This window comes from Lissotriton vulgaris, chromosome 10, assembly GCF_964263255.1.
Source record: "Lissotriton vulgaris chromosome 10, aLisVul1.2, whole genome shotgun sequence".
In the NCBI taxonomy this organism is placed as follows: Eukaryota; Metazoa; Chordata; class Amphibia; order Caudata; family Salamandridae; genus Lissotriton; species Lissotriton vulgaris.
Window position 1 is genome coordinate 763,734,333 of NC_141698.1, and position 19,868 is coordinate 763,754,200.

General features: G+C 41.9%; 1 protein-coding gene across 1 annotated transcript in view; it reads left to right on the forward strand.

The window, feature by feature from the left end:
* C10H10orf67 (chromosome 10 C10orf67 homolog) overlaps window positions 1–19,868 on the forward strand; it is a 2,378,031-nt gene that overhangs the window by 2,297,546 nt on the left and 60,617 nt on the right. The gene's annotated exons all lie outside the window — the stretch shown is intronic.

Below are 19,868 nucleotides of genomic sequence, written 5' to 3' on the forward strand. Positions count from 1 at the left end.
TGCTACCGCCCAATTTCTTTGCTGGATTCACTGGGGAAGATGACAGGCAGAGTGATCCTGGAACGACTTCAGGATTGGGTGGAGGAGAGAGGTATACTATCTGACCTACAATTCGGTTTCAGAGAGGGACTAGGAACCGTGGAACAAGCTCTAAACCTCTCGGTTATTTTTGGAAAATATGTGCAAGCCAAAAAAGAAAAACTTTACATGATTTACGTGGACCTGTCCGCGGCTTTTGACTGTGTCTCTCATACTAAACTATGGTCCCTTTTAGCCCAAATGGGGGTAGATCCGCCACTCCTGAACTTTTTAAGGGAATTGTATTCCAATCCTTCTGCAAGAGTTCGATATGGCACAAAGGGAGAACTGACAGCGTCATTAAGAGTGGAGCGCGGGGTCAGACAAGGATGTGTCCTGGCGCCTTTCCTTTTCTCCCTCTATACTAACAACCTGGAGGTAGAGCTTCTGAAGGGCGCCCGGGATCTCCCGCAGGCTAAACATCACCCGATCCCCGCTCTGCTCTACGCGGACGACGCTGTCCTCCTGGCACGAACTTCTTGCGAACTCCAAAAGACCCTCAACAGATACTCTCAATTTATGAGAACCCTAGATCTTCACATAAATGTGAAAAAGACTTTCGTGATGACGGCCGGGGTCGGGAGAAAACATCAAAAAACCATTACCCTTAACACCCAAAAAATAGACTCCACAACTGAATATTGCTACCTAGGAGTCACAATAGACAACAAACTCTCCTGGAAAAAGGCAGTGGAAGCCAGGAAACACTGCTTTAAAAGAGCATTAGCAGCATTGGTGACGTTTACACAAAAACTGGGAAAACGACCGCCCATGGAACTGTTGACAATATACAAGGCCAAATGCCAATCGACAGCTCTATATGGAGCAGGCTTATGGGGTCATACGGATGTCACTTCCCTGCAAGTAGCAGAAAACAACTTTTTTAGATTTCTCCTGTCAGCCCCAAAGCGATCTTCGACTTATGCCTGCCACACAGAATTGGGCGTCCCACATATCGAAGATCTTGCAAAAATACAACCGCTACTCCTATGGCGCCGCATTTGGGCTTCAGAAAACAATGAACTCACAAAGACGATACTGGCAGATGCAATGTCCTTGGACCATGCTTTAAAAATTAAATGGCTAGCCTATATCAGGAACTTCTTCATTGACCTCGGAGTAGAGCAATACTACTAAAATCCTGAAAAAATTGGAGAACTTACAAAGAACAATTTAAAAACATTAGCCTTGGGACACTTGGAAAATCTAAGATTACAATCTGAAGTAGGGAAACAGTCCGTTCAACACGCAATAACGGTCCAATCCACCTTTTCAATTCAGCCCTACTTAACTCTCAACATTGGTACTTTTGATCGCTACCTTCTGATAAGATTCAGACTAAATATATTTCACAAGCTGGTAGCTTTTCCAACCCCAAACGTCTGGGATCCAAATCCACCTTTATGTCCTTGTGACGAAAAATCAACACAAACCACCCTCCACACCGTCTTGTTCTGTAAATTTTATCAGGAACATCGTAAAGTTTGGCTACTGACTCTCCTAAAATCTTGGGGTCTAAGACAATGTCGACCAGCCATGTTGAGCCTGCAGCTTTTGGATACTGAAGCCACTTGCTACCATGTTCTTAACTTCTTGAAGTGTATATACAGACACAGGAAAAATCTTTAAACTAACTGTACTGAACAAATTAATTGATTTTTTAAATTAGATATGTAACTTCCATGTTATTTGTAACTACTTTGCACTGCAGATTTTATTATGTACCGCTTTTATGGATTTCCAATTTCTGAAATTCCGAATAAAGTTTATTATTATTATTATTATTATTATTATTATTATTAGTGCACCCTTTTCTCCTCTAGCCAAACTAGCGACCCACCGTACTACCGCTGCTAAGCCCTGTACCCGGCTACTGCGAAGGCCATATTCAAGTCTGCAGGCGGCTTTTCACCAAATATAGAAAAGGCTCTACTGCATACCTGTCCCTACCATTTTGCCAAGTCTGGTGTAATTCCGTTCAGCCGTTCGGGCTGTAGCCGTGTCTAAAGGTCCCATAAAAAATGCCATTTGAAAAATTTCAAATTACATTTTTTCAAGAACTACTGGAGGGATTTTCACCAAACATAGCAAAGGCACATCTGCATACCAGGCCCTACCATTTTGCCAAGTTTGGTGTAATTCCATTCAGCCGTTCGGGCTGTAGCCGTGTCTAAAGTTCCCTAAGGAAATTAACATGGGGAAAACACGTTTTTGGACCCCCCTTTCGGCCCCCGCTTGAGGAATCCGCCCAAAACTTTCAGGGAAGGAGCGGAGCTGGCCAAAATTCTGGAAAATTACACACAGATTCCTCAATCGGTGCCAAAGTTATTCCCAATAGAATGTTGAGCGCATATAGATATATAATTTGCTCAAATTGAGTTTTCTCAACAACTACTGGAGGGATTTTCACCAAATATAGAAAAGGCACTACTGCATACCTGTCCCTACCATTTTGCCAAGTTTGGTGTAATTCCGTTCAGCCGTTCCGGCTGTAGCTGTGTCTAAAGGTCCCATTGAAAATGCCATTTGAAAAATGTCAAATTCAATTTTCTCAAGAACTACTGGAGGGATTTTCACCAAACATAGCAAAGGCAAATCTGCATACCAGACCCTACCATTTTGCCAAGTTTGGTGTAATTCCATTCAGCCGTTCGGGCTGTTGCCGTGTCTAAAGGTCCCTATGGAAATTAACATGGGGAAAACACGTTTTGGGACCCCCCTTTTTTCTCAGCCCCTGCTAGACGAATCCCCTCGAAACTTTCAGGGACGGAGCGGAGCGGAGCGAAGCAATTTTAAGGAAAATTACACGCAGATTCCTCAATCGGCGCCAAAGTTATTCCCACAAATTTACCACTACAGTCAGTGCAACAGTAGGGAAAGTGTTGGATAGCGGAGGAATGACATTTACTATTCCCACTTCAGTCAGTGTAACAGTATGGAAAGTGTTGAATAGCAGAGGGATGAAAATTACTATTCCCACTCCAGTAAGTGCAACAATAGGGAAAGTTTTGGATAGTGGGTGGGTAAAAATTACTATTCCCACTCCAATAAGTGTAACAGTAGGGAAAGTGTTAGATAGCAGAGGGGTAAAAATTACTATTACCACTCCGATGAAAGCAACAGTAGTTAAAGTGTTGGTTAGCGGAAGGGTACAAAATTACTATTCTCACTCAATAATTGTAACAGTAGGGAAGGTGTTGGATAGCGGAGGGGTAAAAATTACTATTCCCACTCCAATGAGTGCCACAGTTGGGAACGTTTTGGATAGCAGAGGGGTAGAAATTACTATTCCAACTCCAGTGAGTGCAACTGTAGGAAAAGTGTTGAATAGTGGCAGGGTAAAATGTACTATTCACACTCCAATCAGTCCAATAGTAGGGAACGTGTGGGATTGCGGAGGGGTAACAATTAATATTCTAACTCCAGTCAGTTCAAGATTAAAAACTAAAAATATATAAACAACAAAAAATGTAAAAAAACAAAATAAATAAAAAATATATAAATATGTTAAAAATTAAAATACAAATATATTTAATATTACAAATAAAAAAATATATGATAATGTTAAATGCATATGACAGATACCTACGAATATTATATCAAATACAATCAAAAATATTTTTCAAACAAATAAATAACTTTAATTAGAAATTATTTAGAAACACAAACATTAATTAATACATAAATGTACTTTGCTTATTTCCTACGCTAACCCCTCCCGTAGGCACATCGGCCAATGGCCGTCGCGAGCACTACCTTGGTAGTGCTGCGCACATCCGTTGGCCGACGCAGCCCCGCCCGCGCAAGGAAACTCCTGCACCGCAGAGGAATTTACGCTGCGGTTAAGGGGTTAAAACACCACACAATTCACAACCCACATCTAAATAAAAAAATGTACTTACATAATTAACATCATTAATCACCAATTAAAGAAATATGTTAATTAAAAAACAATTTAAAACTCATACACATTAATAATCTTCCCACACTTTTCCCCTATAACCCCCACAAACCACAGCTAAAATGAAACTGTAAAATAATTAGTTGCACAATTAAAACTTATTTTCAATTAAAAAACTAATAGTATTTACCAACTAATTATAAAGTAAGTAGAATTAATTGACTCTCCACCCATTACCTCATAAAAGTAAAACCCACACACCAAAAAAACAATTACCCTGATTAAATATCACCTAATTAATTAATGATCAACTAATTATTAATTAATGAATCATAAATTGCTTCCTGCCCTTTACCCCTATAAACCCCACAACCCTCACCTAAAATTAATTACACAATTTCCATAATCAATTTACAAATAATTATTTAATATTGATTAACAACAAATTAATAAATAACACATTTCTTCCCACAATAAACACTATAAAATCTCAATTAAATAAATATTAATAAATAAAAAATCCTTAATTTATTATAATTAAATTACCTCCTATCGTATTTGCCTATAAACCTACAACCAGCAATGGAACTAAAAAATGCAAAAGGTAATTAAAGTAAAGTTGATAACTACTAAAAATTTAACACCTATATTAAAAACATAACCAATTTTTATACAAAAAATACATCACATACATTTAAAATAAATATTAAAATACATTAAACTAATTAAAAAAATCAATGTTTTTAACAGCTATATTTTTACAAACGATATTAATGACTTCTATATTTTTAAAAACGATATTTCTTACCTTAAAATCGATATTCTTGAGCATGATATTCTTGCTGTCGATATTTCTGACTCACGATATTTAGGCCTCGACATTTCTGTAGTTCCACATATCCAGCTCGATAGTCTGTTTGTACACCACTTGAAAGAAGGTGGTTGGTGAATATGGGTCACAATTGCTCATGAATGGGAATGGCTAGACCCCATAAGTCCACAAGATATTGCCATCATTCCGGGGGCGATTTGCGAACATTCGTCACATCCAGGGACTCTGGGTGCCATGCATTATGCTTGAAAATTGTTTGGTTGAGTTATAGAAGCCTCTCGTACAAAAAAGGTTGTTTTCAAAACCATTGTGACCCAGCATGACCTGAAATCTCATTATTGTAAACAGATCAAAGGATTAGCAACACCGCTTACAAACGTTATAAATGAGATTTTGATGAGAAAATATTTGATGGAAGTGTTCCTGAACATTACAATAGAGACAGCAAAGTGAAGGAATAGGAAAGTGACAAAAAATGAGGTTGCTGGTTTGCAAATAATTTGTTAAAGAGATGCACAGCATGCAGTGGAGGTTCATGAATAGTAGTTGGAGAACAGGGTCATTAAACTGTGTGAGGGAGATCTTCTATAGGATAGCTGGGGTAGGTTCATGAGTCAAGCACATGCTCAATTTCACTTCGAAGTGTTGCAACTGAAAGTCACCAATCTGGCTCTGAACTCTTCTCACGTTGTTCATTGCAAAGCGTCTCCTTGTCAGGTAAGCAGGTCTTTGCCGATACACCCTCTGAAGAAGGAAGGAGGCAGGAAGGTCAGGCTCATTTTTGGCCTTTTGATTGATTTGGGTATGGACTCTGGCATTCAACAGGCAGATGGCAATAATGAATGAAACAAAGTGAGAGGTACCCCTTAAAAAAATTCAAGGGAAGTAGGGTTAAACAACCAATACTGAGAAGAAGTTCCCTTGAATGAGATATTCAATAAAAGAACTTAATTAACAAATCAATTAAGACCATAAAGTTAAGAAAATTGTATACAATTTATTAATATTACAAAATATATTAAGAAACACAAGTGGGTAAGAGCGCCACTGTACACAAATAAAACAAATAAATTGGAGGAAAAATTGTTAAAACGGTTTTTTGACATACATGGAGATCAAAATCGACCAGCAATATTGATACAAGGAAAGGGGAACAGACAACAGTACGACATCCAATTGTTACAGTACTAGGTGTACATTCAAACTCAATGTGATACCCATGTGCTGTGCACAGTTTTTATATTGTATCAACACAGGTATCCGAGTCTAGGAATTGTACTTGAAAATGCGTCGACGCGTTTCGGTGGTTGAAATAGTTTTGGACCTCCTTTATCAAGACTCTATCTTTTGTCTGTCGTGTATCTGGGGTCAAGAACGATCACCCTTTAAATTCTTGTTTGGAAAAACTCCCTGTACGTTCAGTTGTAGAAATGTGCGCTTAAGGATAAGTGAGTTGACATCAGTTTTCCTTCACACTTTTGTATGTCTGACTTCGGTTTAAAAGTCCTGCAGATAAACGAGGTGCGCTTGGCGATACTGCTCGTTAAAGAGCGTCTTTTTCTGTTTAAAAGAAGTGGAAACCAGGGGCGCTTTCGTGTTGTCCTCCCGGCGAAAACAATTGTTTCCCTATTCGGCCGAAGAGAATTGCCTGCTTCTCTGGTTTCAGTTTCTTAACTTTATGGTCTTAATTGATTTGTTAATTAAGATGGCAATAATGAGCCATCCTTCAATGCAAAAGAAAAAAAGGACAAACTAAGCAGACATAGAGTTAGAGGTGCGATTACTTCTTAGTGACAAATTTTCACAGATCTCTCCAGCCGATGAGGAGTCTACAGCTGGACTTACACCAAACATAAGAAATGCAGCATTCCCATCTGGGTTCTTTGAAAGGCGCTATGTGTATAGACTAGACAGTTTACCTTATTTTATTCCCCACAAATGTGACGTCAACTGAAGATTCTCATTACTCCAAATAAACCACACAACTGGCGATACTTAGACCTTCTTCTCTATTTGGAGAAACCATGCAGGGCACTTGCAGTACATATCACGTCTCTAAGATATTAACCAAAATTGTACACCCAACCTTCCATCAATGAACATGCCTGCCTGGTTCCTGAATATCACAGGTACTGACATTTAAAGCAGCTGAAAGACTGCATGGATATTGTGTAAAAAATAAGCTAATACCGCCTCTCATTACTTAAAATAGAAGAGATTCTATATCTGATCTCTGAAAAAGACGATTGATCAAAGTACCTTATTTTGGTTACATCTAGGCTATTGTTTTCATTACTAGGAGTAGACTACTTCTCAGGAACCACCATTGATTTAAGCATTGGCAAAGTCAATAGATCTTGCCTTTTGGACTTTTGCCAGTGCTGTTTGTCGATGCTGTGCAGTATCGGCAATAGCAGTTTTTTGCTGCTGCTGTGCGGCACCGGGCCAAAATGAAAAAATCTAAAAAAGATGATGGCTATTAGCAACTGCATCTTTTCATAGATGCATGCACGCACATTTGTCACCATGCACTCATGCACATGCCTACAAAGTGATGCAGCACCAATTTTATTATACACCAATCGAAGATAGTGGATGCTACTTGGATCAGTGTGAGACGGACGGTATCCCGAGCCGGAACGACGACCGGAAGTGGGGTAACCCGAGGAGTGACACCAGCGCCAACCAGGAAGCGTTTGAAGGTCTAGTTGTCAGTCAGGACGGGCGGTCCGGAACAGAGAGGAGGGACAATGAAAGCCTTACCCTATTGGAGGATGGGCGGCGTAAGCAGGAAGCGGTTTCCTGGAGCCCGGAGAAGGACGGAGAGAGCGAAGAAGCAGAGCCCAGCAGTACCGACGGCGGAGAAGAGCCCAGCAGTCTCGGCGGCAGAGAAGAGCTTAGCTGTCCCGGTGGTGGAGAGGAGCCCAGCTATATCATCGGTGGAGAGGAGCCCAGCAGTTCGGGAGGAGGAGCGGAGAGAGGAGAGAGCAGGTACGGCGGAGACCAGTACCCAGGCAAGAACCCCTCACCTAAAGAGAAGGCGCATACACCCAGTGGCCGAAGGAAGGGAACAACCGCCCCAGGTCCGGACACCACGGCCCTGTGGACGGGCCGTGGCCCAAGGCAAGTACCGTTAAGAGGTGCTTTCTGGTGAGGGTGGTGGGGTGGCGAGGGGTAGATTAAAACAAAGGCAGGTTGACCCTTTCCCTCGCGAATCCTCCCCCCCCCTCTCCCTCACTACGCAAGGTGGTGGTTGCACCAGTATTATAAGCCAGAAACAGATCTGACTAATCCCGGCCCTATCTTTCTTTCTTTTCATTCTGCCCTTCTGAGGAGTCCCGGGGAGCCCACACCAGAAAAGACCAAACCAAGGACGGCGCCGAATACTGTCCGGAGGAACATCCACTTCTGTTTGTTATGTTTAGTCCTTATTTCTTTTGTTTAGCACTGTGAACCTCAACCCACAACAAAAACAGTCAACTTAAGTCTGTTAGACTGAAAAATAAAGATACTTGCAACCTAAAGAACCCCAGACATCTCTCTCCTCATTGCCAACCACCCGGTCCATCCTTAATCAGTAAATTGAAAAACTAATTTTTACACTGTTAGCTTTTGTTATGATCCACAAAAGGCTTTCCCTTACAGCTAAAACCTGTCTGGTAGGCGAGACCTAACAGTTACTTATTGTGCGCCTTTTTTAGGTTGAGTGTAGCCAGCGCGCATGCGCTGTCTGAAAGACTTTTTGTAATGAGTAGAGTAGTATATTCCCGCCTCCTGCTTGCTATTGGTTAACTTTTTCTTTTCTGAGTCCTGATTAGTTGAAGCTCCCGATATGTCACTTCTGTTTCATCTTGAGCAGCACCAACTAACTACAGTTTACTTACTCTGTAGTTGTCCATTGTGGCTCTTTTAGGGACTTCTTTTAGGTTAGAGCGCAGCGCTTCTTTCCGTGGGGCACAACCTTCAACCTCCCAAACATCTATATGCAGGGGTGAGTCACTTTGTTTTAGCACGGCTCCCTACTTGGTGCTTTTTTTCTTTTTAAACTTTCACATGCATGGGCGCCACGCTACATACTTTAGCGTGGTGCCCTCTTTTGTACTTATTTGAGTTTTTTACATTTTCCACAGCCTGCCGTTGTTCTCCCCCTGCGGCCACCAGTGGCAGCCTGTCATGCAGCAGTACCGTGTCCAGTTCCCCCAGTAACAGGGACGAATACGGATCCAGCCACTTTTGCTTAACACCTTCCGCCCACCGACGACTGGCATACATCTACATAGACTGCGGGTCCCCATCGCTTTGCCAGAACCACCAGCTCAGAGTCCGGCACCTCCACACAGCCTCCTGTTAGCCATCAGCAACCCCTATGCCGGCCTCCAATAAGGACTTCCTTGGTGAAGGCTGGCACGGAGGGTGTTGTTGGCAAACAGGAGGCAGCAGTCAAGAGTGCCACTTTCCGGAAACACGGATTTTGGGCTGTTGGGGCCGGCAAAGCGCTGAGGACCTGCAGCTATGTATATGTAGGCTATAAGGCTTGTAAAGTTGGAGGGGCGTTGCCCATCACCAGGAACCCACCCCCTGCGACCACACAACACCTGGGCCGTTTGTCATACCGAGGGTTGGGCTCAGCGGCTTACGTGTTTACCCCCTTGAAGGTTGGGGAACAGTCGCAGGGGGACCTTGTTTTGCCAGCTGCTTGTGACAATCAGCAGCAGTGTTCTGCCCTCAGTATCAACAGCCTGCCTCTGCTCCCAGAAACACAGAGAGATTCTGCTGCAGACTGCAAGCTGCATGCAGCTGGGCTCAGCGCCAGCACCTTTTAATCAAAACATTCATTTTTGACAGAAAGGGTGGGGTAATGAGAGGCAGCTTGGAGTTCGCAGGCAGGCAGCCCCGGGAAGTACTGAGCTAATATTGTGCAGGTCCGGGCTGCTTAAAAATAGGACATTTATCACGCTATAAAAGGGTGGTTGATAAAAAGACTGCAACCAGGAAGAAAGATAAGACAGCCTTTATTCTTCACAGCTCGTCTCTCCACCAGTACAGGTACCTCACATGAACATTCTAAGGTAGCCTCCAGAGTCCCCGGGAGGTACCAACCGGAATGCTGGGTAGGGGAAGTGGAATGGACAAAGTATAATATAAGATACCAGTAATATTATATGATGGGTAGTATGCTGACTAAAACATAACGTAACCAGATTGTAACAGTGGTCCCTGGCGATCTCAGTTATTGCAGACCCGGGCTTTCACCAGGTCCGCATGTAGCCTGCTTAGAATACATTCAACCCTGCCGATACATAACTGGCACTATTGCACGTGCCCCTCTGCCCATCACCAGGAACCACCCCTGTGCTCGGAATATATTGCAAGGCATTAAGGAAAACGACATAAGACAAAATCACACAGTATGTAAGTACCTTGCCTAATGACCATAACATGATAGACACTCTCAGATATTCTAAAGTTAAACTCTTCAATGACTGGGGTACTGCTGACCGATTTCTCTTGGGTGTACTGAAATGCCTTGGAATGGCCTCAGTCTATGAACTAAAAGCATTGCCCTTCAAAAAAAAATCATCTCACTCTTGGCACTCTATTAACCACAAGTTGACACTCATGTTTTTATCCTTTGAATATTCTCTACTTTCAGTTTGAGATTTCTATGAAGAATTCCTTTATAAAATCCAGGCTAGAGTACTGCAGGAGTGTTTATTTGGTATCTCTTATAAACTCTCCCAACCAGCACATGCTAATTAAAAATGCAACAGCCAGGCTGCTCACAGGCTGTAACAAGCATTGCAATGCAATCGGTCTTGCATTTGTGAGAGTTTAAGCGATGGGCATTGTAAATGACAATGCCCTTTATTTATGTTTTAAAAACCAATACCTAAATAAAAGGCATTGTTATTTACAATGCCAATTGCTCAAATTCTCGCAACCATTGCAAATGCTTGTTCTCTATTCTGCCTTTCCATTAAACCAGAGGTCTAGTAGGAAATGAGTAACTTGCTCCTCCAATACTGGATCGTTAGATTCACATTTGAATCATACCCCATTGTTGAGCTGGGGATCCCGTGGTAGTCATAGTGTGGAGTACAGTGTTAAACATAGCCTGGAAAGTTTAAACATGGTCACATTATAAACCAATTTACATCATTCAAAAATCAGATGGAAGCTTGGAGAACACCACTTCCCCCAGTGGCCTACCATAGCTCTGCCAAGTCTTCACAGTTAAGTGGCTTACTAGAGCAATTTGGTTATGGGTGTGTTATAGTCCTTTACATTTAACAACTGGATTAAGTAGACAGTGTCTGATACCTCCAAAAATGATCTATCCTGACCATGTGGAAGCTGTGGTAAAAAGAGTCTTCATTCTGAAGATTCATATAAAGAATGCATTTAGTGCCTCTATCCTGACCACCAAGCTAAAGAGAGTAAGAATGGGGGAAAGCCAAACTAAAGGAAGCAGCACCTACCTGCGAGTTGCCGCCACCGCCAGGAGTCTTCCAGAGGCAGCCAGGAAGGCTAGAGACACGCCGCCACCGCCAAGAGTCAAACACCAGCGGACTCCACGCGCCGCCGCTCCGGGACTACAATTCCCGGCAGGCTACGCGGCGGCGCGCGTTGCTGACGACGCGAGGGCGCCAGGAGGCGCACTTAAGCGCCGCGGACACCGGCGGAGCTGGGGAAAGCCAAACTAAAGGAAGCAGCACCTACCTGCGAGTTGCCGCCACCGCCAGGAGTCTTCCAGAGGCAGCCAGGAAGGCTAGAGACACGCCGCCACCGCCAAGAGTCAAACACCAGCGGACTCCACGCGCCGCCGCTCCGGGACTACAATTCCCGGCAGGCTACGCGGCGGCGCGCGTTGCTGACGACGCGAGGGCGCCAGGAGGCGCACTTAAGCGCCGCGGTCACCCACTACGCGGGACGCGAGCGGGACGCCCGGGGCGAAGCCCGGGCAAAGGGCGGGCCCTCTGAGGCCCTCAGAGGTCAACAGTGGTCGGGCGGGCCACCCCACCAACACTTCCGAGGAAGGTTAGTCTCTGAATAGGTTTCCTACAATGGCTGATTGTACCGCTACATGCATTAATGTTGACATCCTTACTCAGGGCGCAGAGTCCCCTGTAACACTGCTAACATCGTTTGAGGCATTGATAGACACTGCATTCAACGAGATTGTTGAGACCGAAAGGAGATTTTCTATGGGTCCATTGAGTATAAATCAACCACATGCCATGAGCAGTCTCAATGGTAATACCCATACCCACATGAATCCTGAAATAATTGTTGTAAAACCCTCACATCCCATTGTTGAAGTACCAATTGTCTTAGACGATGAGGACACTGTCACATACATAGCACCAGAAGTGACTCTTGGCCATGCCCCAGAAACAACATCTATAGAGGCTGCTAACAAGGTATCTGGTAAAGTTGCAGCCAAGAGAAAGAGGGGCCCTGCTAAAATAACCCACAATAAACGGAAGCAGCCACTAAGGACTGTCAACCAACCAACTCCACAAAGTATGTGGAATAAGGGGAAGAGACAGAAGTTGGTCCAACACATAGCACCTATACAGGATCAACCGCATCTGGGTGACGTGGTCGTTATAAATAACGAGGGGTCAAATTATATATCTATCTCCACCCAGACTGAGTCCCCCCACGGAATTGACAAACCTAGTCATTATGCCAAGTCAGAGGGGAACCTTATTGAGACTATTGCAGACACAATTTTTAAAAATTTGGAAGGTCAAATGATCAAACAATTTAATAATATTTTTAAAAGACTTGATAAATTGGAGAATTTAATTAAAAACGAGGATGCAAAGAGAAAAGGCATAGCGAACTTGGACAAAATGAGAGTAGAACGTCTGCTAAAAGACCTTGAATCCACTACTCGTGTCCCCACCACTGGTGACCATGGTAATATCAGGACAGTGGAACAACAAGCCATTCCTAACCCAACACAGTCTGTTACACCTAAGGTGACTAAAAATAAGGGTATAACTGGCAGTAACCTGCCTGATCGTCAAACCAACACTCCCTTACCCCCATGTAACCCTATACATGGAAATGTTACTTCATCCAAACCTTCTGTTTCCACTAATGATACAAGCGGATTATCTATTAATTCTACTAAAAAGGGTATTACAGCGAAGCAGACCACCCTAGTACAGAAGGGTTCTGTTAATCCCAGCCAGCACGACAAAAAGATCACGCATGAGGACAATAGACCTATTAAACATCAAGGCCCGGCCCTACATCTTCCACCTGAGGCTTGTCCTTATGTCCTAGTTCTGGCTGGTATCCCACCGCTTAAGGAAGGTCAAGGAGAATCATGGGTTCAACTTCACAATAAGTGTATAGACTGGCTATCGAAGCACAAGGGAGTGGGTTATGATATTTCAAAAGAAATCATAACCACACGGCGAGTAACCTGGGTCGGTCCCCTTTACAAAAATATCAATGGGGACTGTATTGTAATTAATTTTAGAAACCCGGGCACTGCAAAATTCCTGTTGAACTACAATCCTGGTCGACACGGCCCATCTACTGTGGTGACCCCACTACCATTAAAATATTTTTACCGTCCTCCCCACAAGATGATGCAACCCCCTCCAGTTTTCCCATTACAGAATAGGTTTGGAATCTTCCAGGACCTGGACACATTGGACTGACTGTCCACTGAAAGCACCAAACTACTTCCCGTGTGCTTTGAGGCAGTTCAGTTAAAGGAACCATCTCCAGAGGCGGCCCCGTTAACACTGGAGATTTCTCCATCTAGCCCATTATGCGTCCAACAGGGACATGTTACACCTAAATCCGCCTCAAGTACTAACCAGGGTCCCTGTCTGAGGAATAATAAAAGTAATAACCTAACCATCCTCAGTTGGAACATTGCGGGCCTGAAGTCCAAGTTGGGAATTCTTTCATGGAGGGACTGTGTCAATTGTTATGACATATTGATGTTTCAAGAAACTTGGTGTGTTGAGGATCTATTGTTTGAGGGGTATAGTTGCCACAACAGGACTGTCCCGGTCCCTTTGGTTGGTCGTCCTAGTGGAGGATTGGCCATTTGGATAAAAATTTGTGCTGGAACTAAAATTGACGAACTACAAACAAATTGTCCTAGTTTCATGGCACTCTCGTATACCCAGAGGATAAAACTGTGTTTAATCAATTTCTATAACAATGATTTTTTGTCCCAACCTAATCGAAATTTTATTCTCTTATTTGATTTTATTAATGAAATTATGGATGGACAGGTACACGGGAAATTTGATGGCATTTGCTTAGGGGGGGATTTTAATGCACATGTACATCCAAGAAATCCCCCATGCAAAAGAGGTATAGAACTGTTAGATCTTCTAGCTACTAGTGAACTTGTTAATTGCATGGAACATGTAGGTATGGAAGACCATGCATCCCCATTCCCTACTTTTATTGGACATGGGGGTGGTACAACAATTGATTATGTTTTCGTTTCACATGCTATTGTAAATGCATTAATAAGGGCAGAAGTAGTGTGTGAAATCCACAGTGATCATTACCCAATTGCCATCCATTTATCACTGCCGAAGGGTAAGTGTCCAAGACGTGAAATAGGCGCAATGGGTCTGGAGGTTTCGACAGATAAGTTGAGGGTAATCTGGAAGGGAGTAGACAATAAGGGAATCCTGGCAGGAGTATGTAAAAAATACCCAACTTTGATCAAAGATTGTCTTAGCACAGAGGACCATGGGATCAACGTGGTTAAAGCGTTCTCTGAACTCTGCACCACAATTAAAGGCGAAATTTCCAGACCAGCCTCTAGTAAGGCTGAGGAAACGCCCAGATGGTTTGATGCCCCATGCTCAAAAGCAAACAGGATGCTTAGAGCTGCCTTAAAAGCTGAACCGAGGGATATACCACGGGTAAGGTTGCTCAGAGCAGAGTACAAGCGTGCTTTACGCACCAGATCAAATGATTTACTGAAAACCCACTGGGATTCCCTGGCACGATCTGCTGACCTAAAAGATACCACTGGGTTCTGGAAGGAGGTAAAGGAAATAAGATCTATCGGTTCTATTTTGACCGAAATCAATTGTAATATTACTGGTCCTACCTGGGTTGCTCATTTTGGTAAAATCTATGCAACACCAGATAATCCTCCTTTGCTGTTACCCCCTCCACACCCAATGTCTATTTCCACATCTGAGGTATTTGATGCCATTTTAGAAAGCGCCGGGAATAAAGCGCCCGGATCCGATGGGCTCTCTATAGACCAATTAAAATGCGAGCCAGATGTTTGGGCCCCATTGCTATGCAATGTTTTTAACAATTTAACTGAAGGGGAGATCCCGGAAACATGGTCACGTAGTATTATTGTTCCTATTTTTAAAAAGGGCGACAGGCTGGATCCTGGGTGTTACCGCCCAATTTCTTTAATAGATAATACTTTAAAAGTTTTGGGACGGATCTTATTTAAAAGGATAAGAACATGGACTGATGAGAATAACATCCTACATCCGAGCCAGTTCGGGTTCCGTAGTAGCGTCGGAACGGTGGAGCAATGCCTGAATCTGAACCTGATCATGGCAAAATATAATATTGCAAAGAAATCACCTTTATACTTTGGTTTTATGGATCTGAGCTCGGCTTTTGATTTTGTTAACCGTTCCCGGCTTTGGTCTACCCTTCTTGAATATGGTTTAGATGACCATTTGGTACATTTTTTAGCTTTTTTACATCGTGATCTTAAAGCTTGTGTACGTGTGAATCAAATGGGTGAAGTTTCTGATGATATTAGTATTGGCAGGGGGGTCAGACAAGGGTGTGTGCTGGCCCCTCTCCTGTTTATTTTGTATATCAATAAGCTAAGCAGCACTTTGAGCACCCTAACTAGTGATGTGCCCTACATTAATGGAGTCCCTATACCCACCCTTCTTTATGCGGATGATGCGGTCCTGATGGGCCGCACTCCAAAGGCACTCCGTATTTTAATTTCAGGTTTTGTCCTTTTTATGGCCGATTTAGGCCTAACAACTAATTTTAAAAAATCATTAATCATGAGCTGTGGTCCAAAAAATCACAAAATCCCCCAGATCATTTCAGGGTCAAATGTTTTAAAAAGCACCAGCACTTTTCCCTATCTAGGGCTGCTATTTTCAAATAGTGGTACGTGGCATGCACATGTTTCTTATGCCAGGAACAAGTTGGGCAAGGCTATTAACTGTGTAACCTCATTGAGACAACCCAACCAAGCTGATGTAATAACTCCCCTGGTTAAGATATACCAAACCCAATGTATGCCAACCGGCACTTACGGCGCTGAGGTTTGGGGCTATACCAACTGCTCCCCTATTCAAATAGAAGAGAATAGATTTTGCCGTAAGGTATTGGGGGGGGTTATCTGTTCTCCAAACTATGTATGCCATAACGAACTAAATATCCCTTACATAGAGGACTTTGTGAGATCCAGACCAGCACTATTCTGGATAAAGATTTGGAACAACACGGCTGCTACATTGACCCGTGAAATTATTTTGGATTGTCTAAAGTGTGACAGGGGACACCATATACCATGGCTGAAAGCAGTAAAAGAGTGCCTTGCAAGTGTGGGTTTGGCTTCTCTGTTCACATCACCAAACCTAATAAACCGCTCCCATAAGACCATCATTTTAAGGGCATTGTATGACCTATATAGAGAAGAGCGTGATAGAAAGAACCTGACTAAATGCACGGTTGTAAAATATTTGGCCTATTCTGAACCACATGTCAAAAAACCTGGCCCACCGTACAGATATTTGCGTTTGCATCTTGGTAGATGGGTAAGGGGTTTACTGTTTCGTTTTCGAGATGGGAGCATAGTTAACCTATTGAACTTCCCGATGGGATACAATAAACATCTCGAAACCTTAAATTGCCCCTGTAACCCTGACATGAAGCAAAGTCTTATGCATTTCTTGTTCTTTTGTGGTTTTTATAAAAAATTCACTGCACATTATCTTATGCCCTATTGTAAGAAAAACGGATTAACTAATTTTAAATTGGCACTTCGGTCCCTTCTGGAATTGGGATCAGATGAAGTCATTTTTAGGATGAGTTGTTTTCTCAAAGCTGCTGTCAGATCGAGAATCACCCTTAACATTGATGTATAAACTATTGCACACTGCACTTTCTATTTTGCACTCTTTTTTGATAAAATTTTTTTAATCTACTTTGTATATGAAAAATTACGTGTAAATAGATAAAAGTATAATAATGTGACGTCCATCCCCCTTTTTAATAATGGTTTAATAATGGTTTTAATATCGTGTTTTAATAGTGCTTTTAAATAGCGTTTTTAAATAATACTGTAAGATATTCTCTTCTTTTATAAAAACCTAAAAATTCACCACTATGAAGGGATATATGCTGTATAGTTGGGATATTGTAAATGGATTTTTGATTTTGCTCGTTTGTTCTCGGACTATTCTCCAATTGTAACTATTGAATTGATTGAATGTTTTTAAAAATGTCTTGTGTTTTTTGTTTGTACTTTTATGGATGTTTATTATTCCGAATAAAGATCTTTTGACTTGACTTGACTTGTAAGATCAGTCACACATTTTCCACAAAAACTCTCAAAGATAGGGAAGGTAGACTTTTACTCTGGTTTCAAAAATGTTAATCTGTAAATTTACCTTTGTCTGATGGGAACTCAGAGAGTTCTTCAAGAACATTAAAAAAAGCCCAAAAGAGGGTTAATTTTCTTGAAAGATGCTCTCCCAAGCCCACTTCGGAGGACATGCCATCTAAACCAAGAAAATTGTTAAAAAATCCAGGGAGCTGAGTTTGTCAGCTGAGGTGGTCATTATTACTAAATTATTCACTTCAAAAACAATATCTGATCCACCAATATCTAGAAAAAAGATACCTTCTGGACTTAGTGGGACAACATTGTTAACAATATTATAGTTGACTGGACTAGTGACGACGAACTCAATGTCAAGACGGAAAGCAGACTTCTCTCCGAAGGATAAGTCTCTCTATCTTCCACCAGTGATGACGGCCTCATTGACAACATCCTTGACAATAACTTCTTCAAGGACTTCTACGCCAGCAACATCTATTACTACAATCAAGACAACGCCTTTGACAATGACCATCATCTAAGATGTCGCAATGGCAACAGAGTATGCTGACCATAAATATAAAGGTCCACCCGCTGAATTTAAATGCAGGCGGACAATAGTTTGGCAACGGCTGAGACTACTCTGTCTCCATAGTGCCCAAGCTTCCATGACAGCCCGATAAAATAAGGGCCATCATAGAATTGGATATATGTCTGCGCTCCCAAATTAGATGGGCCAATATATGGCCATTGTTTACTACTCATCACAGCCAGGAAAACCCTAGTGGTAAGGGGGCAGTAAAACACTAGAAAATGCCCCCTCGCCATAGGAGATGACTCTCAAGGAGGGATTGGGGTTTTTTTACATAGAGAAAGTTTTACAACAAAACGCGTCTGTTTCTGTTCGTGCTTAGCGTGCTGTGAATAAATTAACAGTTCGGTCAAGGTAAGAGAGAAGACCCCTCGTGTTCCAGGGAACAGGGTACTAAATGACCAAGCAAGTCTGAGGAGTATCCCTGGACTAACTTAAAGACAACAGGTTATGTGGAAATATCACTACAATCACATTTCATCCATACATATACTCTTAGGAAACAGGCCAAGAACTAAAATATAACGTTTACACTCTTTTTATTAAAATATAATCAGATTATTTCATATTAAAATTTCAGAAGAAACAAATATTCTGAAAGAATACAGTGTAAAGACATCTTATACATTTAAATAAAATACATAAAAAAATATAAAAACAGAACACCCCTTATACTCTGATGATTCAAATGATATTTCCAACAATTTGTGGGATCCAATAGCCTTAAACAATTCATATGTTACTACCAGGGTTCATAGATTGGCATATAGCTGGTGTCCTTTAGGCTTTACTTGGATTCTCTATTTCTCAGTGCGTTGACGCATTTCGGTGTTGGTACCGTAGATAAGGTCACACCTTCTGCAGGACACATTAAAACGGAGTCCTCTGTTTCATATGATTGGAATCCTTCTGTATATTAGAAAGATATCCATCAGTAAAAGACACTATCTCTATTTACCAAACAGTGCCTAACAAGTCTTAGTTATCATTCAGTCTTGGCTTCTAATTTTCTAGCTTAAAAAAACCATTACATCTGACTCATTATTGTGACCTATATTGTACAGTTACACGGTCATCCGTTTGTGTTCTGTAAGGCCTATAATATAATATCATTCAGACAGTATACGTGCTCTATAAATCTAAATTTACACATATGTCATGATTCATTATATTTCGCTTCAGTAGTGTTCAAATCCCCTCACAGCTCCCCGGGTCCTCCATTATATTTTAGTTATTGGCCTCATGGACACTAGCATACCTTAAGGTTACGCAGTATATTATCTCTACATGACTACCAACCTAAATTATTAGTGTCGGCGTGGTCTTATGTTTCTCTCACCCGATGTCATCTAGTCTGTCACCACCATATTATGCACGGTTAAAGGTTCAACCTCTTGATTCTGGGGAGATTATAGCAACAACCTCATTAGTTTTCTCATTATAAATAATCCTTGGTCGAGATTTTATCTTTTGTTTCTAATCTCCTACCAACCTTGTGTATTCTTGTCCAGGTAGCCGTGATATAACAGCGTCCTATATGACCAGACTCCCTGGGTATAAGGAGTGGAAGCCCTTCGTTCAGGTATCGTTTTCGCAAATCTAATAGGAATTTCAATGGGAACCCATTAAGATCACATCATCTATTTCATATCAGTTCCCTTACTTCGTATCGGGATTCTAACCAGGTGTTTTTCTTATGTATTTTCAACGTCTGTACGTTTGGTTCCTTCTTATATTGATTAGGTCTGTACTGGTGGTTCCCTCTCCTCTCCGGTGTTCAGGGATTTTTTCCTTTTTTTTGGATATGCAGAAGTCTGTTATTAAAGAGATATATCATATATGATTTCTCATTATTCAGCTATATTTA